General features: G+C 44.6%; 1 protein-coding gene across 3 annotated transcripts in view; it reads left to right on the top strand.

The window, feature by feature from the left end:
* Window positions 1-15,599, top strand: part of PDYN (prodynorphin) — a 67,705-nt gene that overhangs the window by 4,773 nt on the left and 47,333 nt on the right. For 2 of the 3 annotated variants that reach the window (XR_005016504.1, XR_005016503.1), the window contains one exon: window positions 6,443-7,909. The exons of the other annotated variant lie outside the window; for it this stretch is intronic. The gene's annotated coding sequence lies outside the window, so the exon portion shown is untranslated. Of the gene's footprint in view, window positions 1-6,442; window positions 7,910-15,599 lie in introns of those variants that run through there. 3 annotated transcript variants of the gene reach the window in all.

Here is a 15,599-nt window from a genome sequence, read left to right as displayed (position 1 = left end):
GGTAGGGGTGAGCCGGTCAGGATGTCAGGAATAAGAGAAAGTGAACATGAGCTCTACTGTCACACAGACCTGTGACCTAGGGCAACTGTTAAACCTCTCTGAACCCCTAGTTACTTACCTGTAAAATGGGATTTTGAATAACCTCTTCCTCGTAGGGTTGTTGTGAGGATTAAATGAGGCAGTATATGTGTTTCCCAGAGCTCCTTTCAATGTAGGCCTTGTTGCCTGTAGCTCCACGATTGACTGTAGCTCCCACACTTATGAGAGAATATCTAGAGGCTGCTGCAGGACCCCGTGTGGCCGTCACTGGAGCCCATGTGTCTGTCCACTAGTGCAGAGGAGCACAATGGGCCTTCTGCTTCTCTTCTGCTTCCCAGATCTGATGTGAGTGCCTTTCATTGGCAGATCCCACGTGCAAACCTGTTGGCAAGGGATTCCTGGGAATGTCCCCTCCATGATTCCAGTCCCTGCTACGGGGGAGAGTGTAGACAGGGAGGAATGGTGCTGAGTTGCCAACAAGAAATCTAGCATATTTTCATTTCTAAAGAACCAATGGGCAAGGGCAATGCTTAACCCAGAGGGGGACCAACAGTCCTCATCAGATGAAGGTGCAAGAGGCATGTTGATGTGTGGAAGAGAGTGAAGGGGAGCGGGGCTTACCTTGTGAGAAGCAGAGAAAGCCGCAAAGGTTGGTGTCTGGGTCTCAGGCTCTTTGGAGCTGGGTTTGAACATGTGACCTGGCTCAGCCAATAAGATGTGTCCTATGCTTCAAATCAGAGGCTGGGAAAACAGAGATGAGGGAGGGGTGGAGAACTTGTGGCAGAGGCAGCAATGACTACAGTACCCCATTTCCGGGGAGCAGTGGTACATTCCAAGCCTGCAGTGTGTCCAGTGAGCAGTTCTGGCGGGGCGGTGGTGTGCAGGACCGGGACCCGGAACCACACGGAAGCAGTGTTCTCATTAGACTAGCTCTGTGGCACAGTTCAGGCTGTGTTTTTGGTTGCAGAGTTTCCAAGCCTAGTTCTCTAGGCTTCCCCTTCCCAGTGATTCACTGGGTTAACTAATATCTTTTCAGTGAGCTCATTTTCTGCTTAAATTAGTCAAGGTTGGATCTGTTGCTTGCCACCAAGTAACTGACTATGACTATAGTGAACTCAGAAAGCCATTGTGAAGATTAAATGTAAAGAACTTAGCACAGGTCCTGATACATCACAAGCACCCAGTATTAGTCAGGTTCTGCTGCAGATAACCAGACCAGGTTAAACTGAAAGAGACTTAATACAGGGGATTAGGTGCTTGCAGGATTGTTGGATGTGCTGGACAAGCAGGTTCTGGATAGAACTTCCAGGAATGTCTCCCAGAATATATCAACAAGATTGGTGCACCAAGGGAGCTTCTAAATCCTCTATGGTTGGGAGGATGGAGCTTCAGGAAGTCCCTGTCCCAATTGCTGGCTCCAGGACCACGTTCCCTCAGCTGAGAGGCACAGATCAGGAAACGGTGCTACTACTGTTGGTTCCAGGACCACGCTGCCTCTGCCTTGATTGATGGCAAGAGAACAGATGTCCATAACCTTCCACTCAGTAATACAGAGCAAGGCACCCATCGCTGGACCTCTGCTATCACTGCTGCAGGAAAAAACAAATGCTCCCAGCATATGCTTACCAGTGAAGAGAGTGGAAATACATTCTCCACCTCACTTCTGGCTTCCAAACAGTGCATCCATTTTTGGAAGATAGGTGTCTCAAGGACCCAATCTGTAGACTTGAGTTTGCCAACTTTTGATCTGCAATAAAGCATGCACAAATGGAGCTGAGTGAGCCAACCCATGATGTCAGAAACACACCCCAAATATAGGAATCACTTTTCCTGCTTAGTGCATTGCTTGCACTTACCTACTCTCGCTTTTGGTGCCCTGCTTTGCTGGTACCCTAAGCACATGCTCAGTCTGCCCCTGCTAGTCTAAGAACCCAATGAGGAAAAGGTGAGCAGCCACAGCTTGGGTCTTCCAAGGCAGAGAGACAGAAAGTGGGCAGAATGTCCATTTCTTCTGTGCTCAGATAAACTAGTTTGATAGAACAAAGAACCTTGCCATGTCGCTTGTCTCTTCAAGCCTTGAGGCCTAGACTCAAAATTAATTCCCCCAAGGAGGTGCTCAAGAGGTGATGCTTCATGATGCCTCTGGGACATGTGTGGGCCGAAGAGACCAAAGCCTGGGGCAGGTAGAAAAAAGACTTCTCCCACCCATCTGAGCTATCTTGGTGGGACACCAATTAAGAAGGCAGAGGTGAAGTAGAAGACCTGCCAGTTCCTGGCAGCAGCTTCTCCCACAGCAAATCTGGGTCATGTCTGAGGGAGGATGCTGATTGAGGCATCTGGCACCCGAGCTCTGAAATAAGCACAACTGGGCAGCGTGTCAGAATCAGCCCTTGGCAGCGCAGGGCAGCATAGAGGTTAAGAGCAAGGGCCCTGGAGTCAGACAGACACGGTGCTTATGTGCTCAGGGAGTGGACGAAGTGACTTAAGCCCTCTGAGCCTTTGTTTCCTCTTCTGTATAAGGAGGTTAATACCTGTATCGTGGGTGTGGGTAGCACTGAGTGTAGTGTCTGACACTGAGTAAGTCCTCCATATGGTGAAGCAATTATTAAAATGAAAAAAGGGAAGGGAATGGACGCATACTGAGGGCCTGCTGTGTGTCAGGCACTTGCTTTATACCACCTCCTTTCATCTTCATAGCAGCTCAGGACCTCCAAGTTACCAATAGTAACCCCTGGAGTGTGCAGTTCAGCAGCACAGAGGCAGCCCTGTGAGGTGGAAATTCTCCTTCCCATGTTGTAGAGAAAGAAACGTCGGCATAGCAGACACTTTCGGGGCCTCACCTGTATCCTTTTGCCCTCACCACCTCAGCAAATTCCGACGGCTGACACCTGCATTTCTTTGCCCAAGGATTTCCTGTTGCTGTCAGGCTGTCAGGCTGGGAGGACTGGGACATTAACAATCCCCTTCCCAGCAGCTTTCAACCACTGACGACTGATGGGCGTTTGTGCAGAAATACCCTGTCTGCCTTGACCCAGGGGGATAACCCTGAGGTGTCAGTGCTGTACTGTCTCTCAAAAATCCCCAATGGGATTAAGCTTCCTATCTCATAAGACATATTTATCCTTGTTACAAGGGAAGAAGTTCTCACCCTTTCCCCAAAGTGAGGAGAAGCATGATCCCCATGGTCATGGTATCCATTGCTAGTTTGTTTTTTTTAAACTTTATATTGGAGTATAGTTGACTAAAAATGTTGTGTTAGTTTCAGGTGTACAGCAAAGTAATTCAGTTATACATATACATGTATCAATTCTTTTCCCATTTAGGTTATTACAGAATATTGAGCAGAGTTCCCTGTGTCCATTGCTAGTTATATTAATTGTTCTTCACAATCCCACGGAAAAGTCTGTTACCTAAAGACCGAATTGTAAAATGAAGGTTAAAATTTTACATAAGACAAAAATAAGAAGAATAAAGTAGCATATAAAAATAAGCACAGGGACTTCCCTGGTGGCACAGTGGTTAAGAATCCGCCTGCCAATGCAGGGGACATGGATTCGACCCCTGGTCCGGGAAGATCCCACATGCCACGGAGCAGCTAAGCCCATGAACCACAACTACTGAGCCTGCACTCTAGAGCCCATGAGCCACAACTACTGAGCCTGCATGCCACAACTACTGAAGCCCGTGCGCCTAGAGCCTGTGCTCCGCAACAAGGGAAGCCACCACAATGAGAAGCCCACACACCACAACGAAGAATAGTCCCCGCTGGCCGCAACTAGAGAAAACCTGTGCACAGCAACGAAGACCCAAAACAGCCAAAAATAAATGAAAGAATAAATAAATAAATAAATAAAATAAATTTTAAAAATAAAAAAAAGCACATATATATAACAAGCAAAGAGAATATATGCAGAGTTCCATATATTACAGTCTTTGACTGTAATTGGTCTTGAGCTCACAGTTGATGTCTATGGCTTCCTTCTTTGCTACATATTCTTCATTTTCCTTGCTCTCAGACAGAACCTGAGCTAATTAAAATTCTTCATTTGATGGAGTGACCCAAACCATCCTTCTCAAAGGGTCTGAGTCCCCGATTATTCTACTTTTTGTTTGTTCATTTGCTATAGTTTTACTTTAACATTGATGAGCCAGAAAATCCACTGCATTCTAGACATAGTTCTTCTTGTCCCCATTTTTTAGGAGCAATCCAATTTCCTCTTGGTTATCAAGATCAATCATTCCATCCTGTAAATAACCCCCTTTCTGCTGATTGCTTCAGTGGCATAAGGAGCTCAAAACTGCCAGGTTAACAGTATCATCTTCCAATTCAATGGAACTGTTCTTGTGTCCTCTGGCTGAAGTATTCCCACCCTGGAGACTAAGACCTCCAAACCACCAGAGTTCAAGGTTCCTGAGTTGCGAAGTAGGTTATTGGGTATGATAGTGAGAGGAGACACTTCTACTTCTATCTCTTTATTATTTATGGTTCTTCATAACCAAGATCAGTGGTCTCTGATTCAAAGCACATACAGTATCCTGTAAGACAGAACCCATTCCTTTCAGGATGTCGACTCACAACTGGTGCAGTAACTGAGTCTTCGGCAAGCTATTCCACCTTCCAATTAGTCCAGCCACTTCCATGTGATAAGGTGTGTGGCAAGAGCAATTAATTCCATGGGCATGATTCCATTTCTGCACTTTCTTTGCTATGAAATGAGTTCCTTGATCAGAATTAATACTACAGGGAATGCCAAGATGGTAGCTAAAGCATTCAGTGAGTCCACAGATGATGATTCTGGTGGATGCATTATGGTCAGAGAAGGCAAATCGATATCCAGAACATGTACCTTTTCCCAGGAGGATGGATCTCAGCTCCTTCCAAGATGGAAGAGATCCAATGTAGTCAACCTGCTACCAGGTGTTTGGCTAGTTTCCCCAAGGAATGGTGTCTATTGGGAACTCAGTTTGATCTCTTCTCTTGATAGATTAGGCACTCAGCAGTAGCTTTAGCCAAGTTGACCTTATGGGGAAATTCATGTTGTTGATCCTATGCATAGCTTCCACTTCTGTCTCCATGGCAACTTTGTTAATGGACTCATTAAGCATGCACTGGGTTGGCTTGGGAAAGGGAATGACTGACATTCACTGAATGCATCATTTGGTCTACCTGATTATTAAGAACCTCCTCTGCAGTGGATACCCTTTGTGGAGGCATTCATATGGGCACAAATATCCTCATGGTGTGCGCCCATTCTGAGGGGGTCCATTCATATGCTTCTTCCCCAGACTTCTTTTTCACCAATCTTCCAATTATGTTTCTTCTAAGTTCATGACCATATGGCCAAAATATATGGTCTGCCCATGGATTAATATAGATCCTTCTGGCCTTCTCTCACTCTAGACATAGTAGACAGCCAGATGTATTACTTGAAATTTTGCCCATTGGGAAGATTTTCCTTTATTATTGCCCTTCAGGATCACCCATGAATAGGGCTGTTGTGCAGCGGTTGTCCACATTGAGGTGGCACCAGAATTTTTTGCATACTCATCTGTAAAAGAGATTTGAGTTTTCTCTTACTTAGTCAACTGGTTATAAAAAAACACCCCAGGAAGCCAAAGGCATTGATTAAGAGAGGGGAGGTGATGCAATAGAAGTTGATGTCAAAGGAGTCTGAGCCATCTGCTTGTGCAACCTACTTGTACCTTCTGGACCTGTGCAAGCTTGGCCTCTTATACACTGTTTCCATTTTATGACAGATTTATATTGCATATGTGCAAGCTTATGTTTAGATGGGTCAGGCAACACCCAGTTCATGATGAGAAGCTCAGGCCATATGTCCTGTGATTAGGTGTTCAGTCTCTACTAAGGCCCAGTGGCAAGTCAGAAGCTGTTTCTAAAAAGGAGAATAGAACAGAACAGATGTGGAAGAGGTCATAGATTTGCTCCAAAATCCTAGGGGTCTGTGCTGTGATTCGCCTATTGGTACTTTTCAGAGGCTCCACAGAGCATCCCTATTTGCCAGAGGCACTTCAAATATCATTAGATATGCTAGATCATAAGGCCATACTGGTAGAGTGGCTTCTATTGCAGCCCAAACTTGCTGTAGAGCCTTCTCTTGCTCTGGTTTTCACTTGAAACTGACTTACAGATAACTCTTAGATGGGTCCAATCTCACACTTAAATGTGATATATATATCATCTCCAAAGTCCAAAAAAGGCCTACTAAGTATTGTATCTATTTTCATTGTAAGTGGTGCAAGGTGGAGTAACCTATTTTTCACCTTAGAGGAGATAATCTTGACATACTTCAGACCATTGAATCCCTAACACTTTATCTCTCACCCTTTGTTCATATATGTCCTTCTAAGGTGTCTAAAATACTTGTTACTTTCTGTTCATCAGATCCAGCAGCAAAATGTCATCAATACAGTGGCCCAATGTGATGCTTTGCGGACTCTCAAGACAATCAAGATCTCTGTGGATTATGTTATGGCAGAGAACAAGAGAATTGATGTATTCTTGAGGCATGGCTGGGAAGGTAGACTGTTGTCCCTGATAGGTAAAAGCAAGCTGCTTCTGATTGTCCTTATACATTGGTATGGGGTGCAGGGAGGCATTAGGCAATTTAATAGCTGCTTACTAAGTGCCAGGGCCGTGTTGATTGTTCCAGTAAAGATACTACATCTGAAAGAGCAACTTTGGTGGGAATCACCACCTGATGAAGTTTATAATAGTTAGGATCTCATTTTTCAAGATCCATCTGACTTCTGCATAGGAGAAACTGGAAAGCTAAATGGGAGATATAATAAGTAACAGTATTCCTACTTTTTTCAAGATTTCAAAGGCATTAATCTTTGCAATTTCCCCAGTGATGTGTTATTGCTTCAGGTTCACCACAGCAGTAAGAGGGGAAGTTCCAAGTGTTTCTACTTAGTCTTTCCTACCATAATGATCCTCATCCCATTGCTCAGAGAGCCAATATGGGGATTCTGCAAGTTGTCAAGTGTGTCTATTTAAATGACAAATTTAGAGACTGAGAACATAACCCACAGGGTAGATTTGTGGACAGACTGGGTCTACCATGAGTCTGACTTGAGCTGAAATGCTATCACTTGACACTACAACCCCCATTTTGGGCCACAGTAGCATTTTGGGTCCCCAGGACTTAGCATCAGTTCAGAGCCCGTGGATAGTAATCTCTGAAAATTTCTTTTTCCTCCTAACACAGTCACTCTAGCAAATGGCTGCAGGTCCTTTGGGGGAATGCTTAGAGGAAGATTCACTGTGTGTACCTGAGACAATAGTGTAGAGCCATTCTTCAGTAACACCTCACATCCCCTACAATAGAAGGGCTCTTTGCGTGTGAATTGACTTAGGTTTCAAAACTAAGTGAGAGCCATGACTCTTCACAGTCGAGACTGCCGGATTTTTGGCTACCAGATCTAGAATGTTTCCTGTTACAGAAGTCAAACAGTTCTCTAGTAGGGTGCCCATCTATTTCATTCCTAGGACTCCATGATCAATTAAACATTATCAAAGACCTCTGTGGACCAAGACATTCTAATTACTGGGACATTCCCTACTGCCCTTTAAGATAGATGTGCCCACCTGGTCTTAGTTAAGTGCTGCCATTTGTCTTCTGCTACTTCAGGATCCCATCATTTTCATTGGAATCAGGGAGCCTGTATCAATGGTGACATTCCCTGTGGTTGAATCTGTCATTCAAAGAGATCAACCACAGAGCTTTCAGGGACACATATACTCCCCTCTTGAGGCCTTAGTCAAGGCCGTGTCTCCTGGGCCTTCTCATGGAACGCAGTTGGTGGGCGGGTGTGCAGGCTGCACATGATAAATCCAGTCAAAACTTCTCATGTCCCTACGCCTTTGAATTTCCTACTCCATATAATTCAGGTATATAAAATCCAGGCTCTGGCATCCCAGTCTCATTAGATGACACTCACTGTTGGTTCAAGTTTTAGTCAGTCACCAAGTAAGCAGTTAGAGACATCTCCAGGGGCATGAGATGACACCTTAGATCTGGAGTCTCTATTAAGATCAACAGTGTCAATGAATTTGCTCACTATGGTGCTCTTGGTCTCCTTATTCATGAACAGGGGCTGGTTGTCCTTCTGCAGCCATCACTCAGGACCCTGTTCACACCTTAGGTGTGTCTTTTAAAAAACAATAATTAGGGACTTCCCTGGTGGTCCAGTGGTAAAGAATCTGCCTTCCAACGCAGGGGACGTGGGTTCAATCCCTGGTCGGGGAACTAAGATCCCACATGCTGTGGGGCAACTAAGCCTGTGTGCCCCAACTACTGAGCTCACGTGCCTCAAAGAGAGAGCCTGCATGCCACAAACTACAGAGCTCACACGCCCTGGAGCCCGCGCTCCGCAACTGGAGACAGAAAACCCGCACGCCACAAATGGAGAGAAACACGAGCAGACAGCACGCCGTAACGATAAAATCCCGCGTGCCTAAGATCCCGTGCGTCGCAACTAAAACCCGACACAGCCAAAAAAAAAAAAAAAAGAAAGAAGGAAAGAAAATGTTTTTATTGAGGTATAACTGACATACAACATTATATTGTGTACAACATAATCATTCGCTATTTGTATGTATTGCGAAATGATCACCATTTCGATTCCACATATAAGTGAGATCATGTGTGAATTTCTGTTCCACTGGGTCCCCAATGATGCCTCTGCCCACTCACCTGACTGTCCCTGTCTCCTTCCCTGTATGAATCTATGAGGCCATAAAATGTTCTAACTGGCAGGAATTGTAGGTATACATTTGGAAGTTGTCTGTGTATACTTATGGCTCATATAAATGATACAAAGAGAGCAACGAGAATGATCCTGTAAGATGCCACCCTTCTGCTGCCTCCCCTTCTAACTAGCTCTTGAATCTGCCCACTTCTCTATCCTCACTTCCACACGCCAGCCCAGGCACCTTCATCTCTTATCTCTTACCTGTAAAGGCGTTCTAATTGTCCTCCAGCATAATCTATTCTCTCTCTGTAGCAAATGTGTTGTTTTTAAAAGTTATTATTCATAAACAATAAAATTCACTGAACACTATATAGTGTTCAGTTCTGTGAATTTTGACAAACACACACAGTCAGGTAACCACCACTATAATCAAGATATAAAACAATTCTGTCACGCTAAAATATTCCCCCATGACCCTTTGCAGTCAACCCCACCAACTCCCCTTACCCCCTGGCAGCCACTGATCTGTTTTCTATCCATGTAGTTATAGCTTTTCTGAAGTATCCTATAAATAAGATAATATAGTAGGTACTCTTTTGAGTCTGTTTCACACAGCAACATTTTTACGAGATTCATCCATTTGTTACGTGTATCAGTGACGTGTTTCTTTTTGCTGCTGAGGAGCATTGAAGGGATGTACATGGTTTATTTACCCCCTGACCAGTTAATGGGCATCTGGATTGTTTCATGATTATATATAAAACCACTGCAAACGTTCATCTCCATTATTTTTTTGGTGTCTGTGAACATGTGTTTAATTTCACATGGGTAAGTACCTGGAGGGATTGCTGGGCTGCATAGTAAGAGTATTTTTAACTTCATAACAAAGCTGCCAAACTGCTTTTCTTATTTGTTCGTTTGTTTATTTATTTATATTGAGGCACAATTGACATACACCATTATATTAGTTTCAGGTGTACAACGTAATGATTTTCAAAATAGTTGTAACCATTTGCACAGAGCTGTATGAGAGTTCCTGTTGCTCCACATCCTTACCAGCACTTGGTACGGTCTATTTTTTTGTTTTTTTTAGTAAGAGGGTTCTTTTAAAAATTCAGATTTGATCACTTCACACTCCTCCTTCACACTCCTGCTGATCCTTTATTGCTTCTTATTGCTCAGAATTCTCAAGGTGGCCTTAAAGATTCTGTACTTTTGCTACAGTTTTGCCCACTAAGTTCAGACCTGCTCTCAGACCAGGTCCTCACCTGCCCTTAACCCCACACATCAGACTGGGTCCCTCTTATGTCATCATGTATCCATAACAGTTGTAATAAGGTAATTAACTTTGTAACTAGACATGGAATATCTGTCTCCCGCTTTAAAGTATTAGCTACATGAGGGCAGGTCATGGTCTTGGTCATCACTGTATCTGCAGAGCCAGAACAGAGCCTGCACATAGTAGGTGCTTAATATGAATCTCTTGGGCAAGAGATCTCATTTAGTTGTCTCAACAACCTTGAATGGGGAAGATGATGACTTTCATTTTACAGAAAGGCTCAGAGAGGGGTGGTAAACTGCCCATGTCACTCGGCTGGAGCCCAGATTTGAGTCCTGGTCATTCTGCAGCTATTCCTCTCCTCTTAGTCATCTGGTCTGGAGGCGCTCTGCTCCCAGGTTTACAAATGGCTGGGAGGAACTGGAGCCTAGAGAGGAGGAAGCCACCTGCCGGGAGTCACCCAGAGCCTCGCCTATCTGTTGGTTTTCTCTTTACTGTAAATATATGTATGTTTCCAAAGCCAGTGAACTAAACTGTTAAATCAGCAGGGGACTGCCTTATGTCCCAGGGATATTTTCCTTAGGCCTTCCAGGAAGACAAAACAGGTAGGATGGGCCATAAGGCCTTATCATTTCCGTAATTTCATGTGCTCTGCACGACAACCCTGTATTTTCACCCATTTCGTCCATTTTACAATGGGGAAAAGTGAGGCTCAAGCAAAGGGAAAGACCTGCCCAAGTCATAGCCACTCCACCATGTTTATCCATCTTAGAGGAGTTACCATGAGGGGTGTTTTAGGAGGAAGGAGGGATGCTTATGGTTCTCAGATTTCATCATGCATCAATGTCACCAGAGTGTTTGTAAAGCCCAGATCCATGGCCTCCACCCCCAGAGAGTCTGATTAGTGGGTCAGCGTGGGGCCTGAGAATCTGCATTTCTAACAAGTTGCTGGTAAAGCTGGGATGGGAGCACACTTTGAGGATCACAGCCTTATGGCATACTTGTTTCTTTAGGCTAGTGGGGCCTCTGATGGCCCCTGGAACCCTAATAATAATAATATCCAACATTTGGTTGAGCAATTACTACATGCTCAACACTGTTCTTATGACCTCACACACAATGACTCACCTAAACACACAATATCCACATTTTCCACCTGGGGAAACTGAGGCACAGCCATGTTAGGTAACTTGCTCAAGTTTGTATCACCTGTAAGAACTGGAGCGGGGTTTTGAACGCAGGCAGTCCGGCTCCAAAGCCCACACCCATGAGCACCACACTCTTGTCCCACACTCATTAGTACCTGCCCATCCACTAAGACTGAGGGGCTAGTCCTACTCAAGTACTCTTCAGGGCACAAGCCAGAGGCCATGTTCACCATTTGGTTTACAGCTATCCTCCCTGCCCCCAATTTAGTTCCTGGACTACATTTAAATGGAATGCAAACTTTCCTCAGTTCTCAAGGAAGTGACAGTTGACACCTCTGTGGGCATTTGGGGAGCCAATTTCCGGTCTAATGCTACTTGCTGACAACTCCTCAGCTAGATGCAGTCAGCAATTATACACTGTCAGAGGCTTATAAATAGCTTCCCCCTTGGAGTTAGTGGCTCTGGAAGGCAAAGGTGTCTTAAAGAGGATTCTGTAGAGACAAACTGGCGATGACACCAGAGGGTCAGGAGAACAAAGCTTTATGTTGAATAGTGGCCAAAAACAACACTTTTATACTGGGAGGAAGAGCCATTGGCACTCCATGATAGTGCAAAAAAAAAAAAAAAAATGCAGATGTCAACTTTCTTGAGGCTGTCATGAATGGCTAAAAGTGGCACATTTAGCTACATAATCCCAGAGAACATCAGAGGGAAGAATAATGTCAGAACCGGAGAGAACCCTAAGAATCTGTGAGTAGCCCCTTCCTATCCTGTAAGGAATATGAGGCCCAGTGAGGTCAGGTCCTGCTTAAGGTCACACAGCAAATCAGTTGTCTTGGCCTCCCATCCAGTAAATGGCCTCAGGGACCTGGGAGGTAAGATGCAGGTCTAGGCAAAGGCAGGCACACAGAAAAGGTGGACTTACAGAAGAGACTGGTTTTGTCTTACTCTGTCCAACTTGCATAGTCATCAGAGGGGATATTTCTTTCTTTTTTTTTTTTTTAATTAATTTATTTTATTTATTTTTGGCTATGTTGGGTCTTCATTGCTGCGCACGGGCTTTCTCTAGTTGCGGCGAGCAGGGGCTACTCTTCGTTGCAGTACGCGGGCTTCTCACTGCAGTGGCTTCTCTTGTTGTGGAGCATGGGCTCTAGGCGTGCGAGCTCAGTAGTTGTGGTGCATGGGCTCTAGAGCGCAGGCTCAGTAGTTGTGGCCCATGGGCTTAGTTGCTCCACGGCATGTGGGATCTTCCCGGACCAGGGGTTGAACCCGTGTTCCCTGCATTGGCAGACGGATTCTTAACCACTGTGCCACCAGGCAAGTCCCAGAGGGGATATTTCTAATACACACATTTTTCAGGTTGTTTCCCTGTTTAAAAGCTTTCAGTGCCTTCCTATTGGACAGGATGAAGTCCAAACCGTTGTGGAATGGATAAAGTTCAAGCTCACACAGGGCAGTGCAGGGCATGAACTTTGGAGTCAGAGAGACCTAGGTTCAAGTCTTGACTTTGCCACTTATTAGCTGTATAACCCTCAGTAAGTTACTAAATCACATGCTCAGCTTTCTCAGCTGCAAATCAGGATAACTATAGCAACTAGTTTCACATATTTGAGAGGATGAGATAAGAGAATACAAGTAAAAGTACTTAGCAGAGAGCTTGACTCATAGCATTCATTGCTACTAATATAACCATTAATTATTCTATCTATGGCATTCAAGACCCTCCATGATTTGGTCCTAGCCCACCTTTCCAGTCTTATGTTTTTTCCTGCTTCCCTCTCACGTTGTAGGAAGGGCTGTTACACCTCTTCAGCGTTAGGCTCTCTGTGCTTTCCATCTCGAAAGCCCTTTATTCTTCTGGCCTTTAAGACTCAGCTCAGGTGTGTCCTCCCCTGGGAAATATTTCCTGACTCCTAGTTGGTGTTATGAGCCTTTTTTGTGATGAAAAAGTCAATCACAGAACTGACCCCAGAGGTTAAGAACAGGAGCTTGGAGTTTTCAGCAGCCTGAATCTGAGTCTCGATTCTGCCAGTTACTTGCTCTGTGCCTTGCAGCAGGCCTCTCTAAGCTCTGGTTCCTTATGGGTATAATTACAATGATCTCAGGACTTTTGTGAGATGATCTCTGTAAAGGGCCTAGCACAGGCTCTGGTGCATAGTAAGTACTGAACTATAGTACTTACCAGCTATCATTAAGTAGCCGTTATTTTAACAAAGAGTGAGCTGTTAAGTAACTAACTGTACTTGGTTGCACTTCACCCTGGGCTACTGCTTAACCTATAGGTTATATCTCATGAGCTTTTAAGTATAAAGCAAGTCTGTGCCTCTGTCCATTTATCTGCCATCCATCCATCTCCTCACCATCCATTCATCTTTCAACTATCCAACTATTCATTCACCTACCATTCTTCCAGCCCCCATCTACCCATCCATCCACTCTACATCTATCTAGCCACCATCGGTCCTTTCATCTACCTACCGTCCCTCCATCTCTCCTCTACTTTCCATTCATGCACCACCCATCCATCTCTCCACAATCTACCCACCCTACACCATCTACCCACCCTTCCATCCTCTCCACCAGTATAGGATGAGCAGCTATTATGCTTCAGAACTTGTGAAGAGGTAGAGAGAAATCAATGAAGACAGTGGGATGTCATAGAAACATTAGGAGCTTTGGCATCAGGTAGACCTGAATTCTACACCAGGCCAACTCCATGACCTCTAACATTATTTTCCTGTGAGAGTGTAGCAGGACACTTCTCAAAACACATTTGTCTGTAACAAACGTCCTTATGTTCACCTGAGCATCTCCTTGGGCTTGATTCTAGGCTGATTCCCAGCCAGAGATGAATTAGTTTCTATTCTTGCTCTGTGGAGCTCACTCCAATGCCTGTACTGTGTGTATAAGCATCAGTGCTACCTTGAAACATATTTTATAGGGGACTCCTTTTTAATTGTTTGCATTATTGTTTCGCTTCCCACTGCACTTTTCCCTCTCTCCCCCAATCTAGTGGTGGGATCCTTGAGAGCAGGGACAATTTTCTTGGCCCTTTGTATCTACCTCCATATCTAACACCACATGCAGCTCTCCCTGATTGCTTGTCTACCTCTGTCACCCCGAACGGTCGGTAATAACAATAATAATAATAGCTGTCATTTACTGGGGCCTTACTATGTACCAGGTTTTCCTCTTGCATTCATTATTTCATTTGAGCTTTACCACACTGTTATTAAGCAGGTACTTTTTCACTCCATTTTATTGATGAGGGAACTGAGGCTCAAAGAAGCAGAGTCACTGGCCCAAGATTACAAAGCTGCTAACTGGCAGAGCCAAGAGTGAATGCAGGCAGTCTGATGCCAGAGCCCATGTTTTTCCCGTGACACTGCACCACCCCCTCTGCTATCAGAGGAACGGATATGACTATATTTATCCCACTTGCGTCAAAGGATGGCCTGAACACAATAAAATGAAATAGCTGGAGAGTGCTTTAAAAAAAAAAAAGAATAAGTTAGGAGTTCAAAGGAAAACATTGCCATTAAACCTTGGGAATTTTCAGAAGTTATTTAATAGTGCAGGTTCCCTGACATTATCATCCGGTACCATCTCCCCTCTATTAATACCTCCCAAGGGAATGGTGTTGACGAGAAACTAGTGGTAATTGGGAGGAAATTACCTTCAAGATCTTCTGGAGAGAACCTTAAATCTCTGCCTTGCAGATAAAGCCAGTTTCTGAGAAGTTCAGTTCTGATGCCTCATTTGATGAAATGACAGAGAAGTGAAAAACATTGATCTTTTGGGGATCTGGGATTCTGGAGACCTGGATCTGCAGCTTGTCAGTCTCCCCTTCTAGACCCAAGGGTCTCCTGGGGCCAGGGCTGGACTCTGTCCACTTCTGTAATTCTGGTTCATTGTAGGTATTCCAGATCGTGGTGGCAAAGGTTTCCCAGGAAGCACCCTGTGTAAGATGATGCTTATCCTTAAAGTAACCACTGTTGCTTGGAGGAAAGAGCTTTATCTGAACCTGGGTGGGTGGCTACCCCAGTGGCAATGGGGGAAGCAGAGTTAACCCAACTCAAACCACATTGAATGGGTTCCCAGATGAAAAGGGCTTTCTATTAATCGAAGGAGGTGAGGGAAGGGGCTCTACAATTACAGGTGTCCACCAGTCAGGCACCCAAATTCAACAGTTGGAGCAAGACCTCCTTCTGCTCCACCACACAGCAGACAGCACAAACTGTGCCCACCTTATCTTGTGCTAACAGGAAAATAGCAGCACTCATTAGCTGGGTGATGACTTTCCTGTCAAATCAAGAGAAACTCAAGACAATGGAATTATGTATCCATTAAAGAGAACAAGGCAGATGATAATGACAGTTAACATTTACTATGTCAGCAACTCTGATACGCACTTTGCA

Source organism: Balaenoptera musculus, chromosome 15 (genome assembly GCF_009873245.2).
Source record: "Balaenoptera musculus isolate JJ_BM4_2016_0621 chromosome 15, mBalMus1.pri.v3, whole genome shotgun sequence".
Taxonomy (NCBI): Eukaryota; Metazoa; Chordata; class Mammalia; order Artiodactyla; family Balaenopteridae; genus Balaenoptera; species Balaenoptera musculus.
This window is presented reverse-complemented; position numbering and strand designations above follow the sequence as displayed.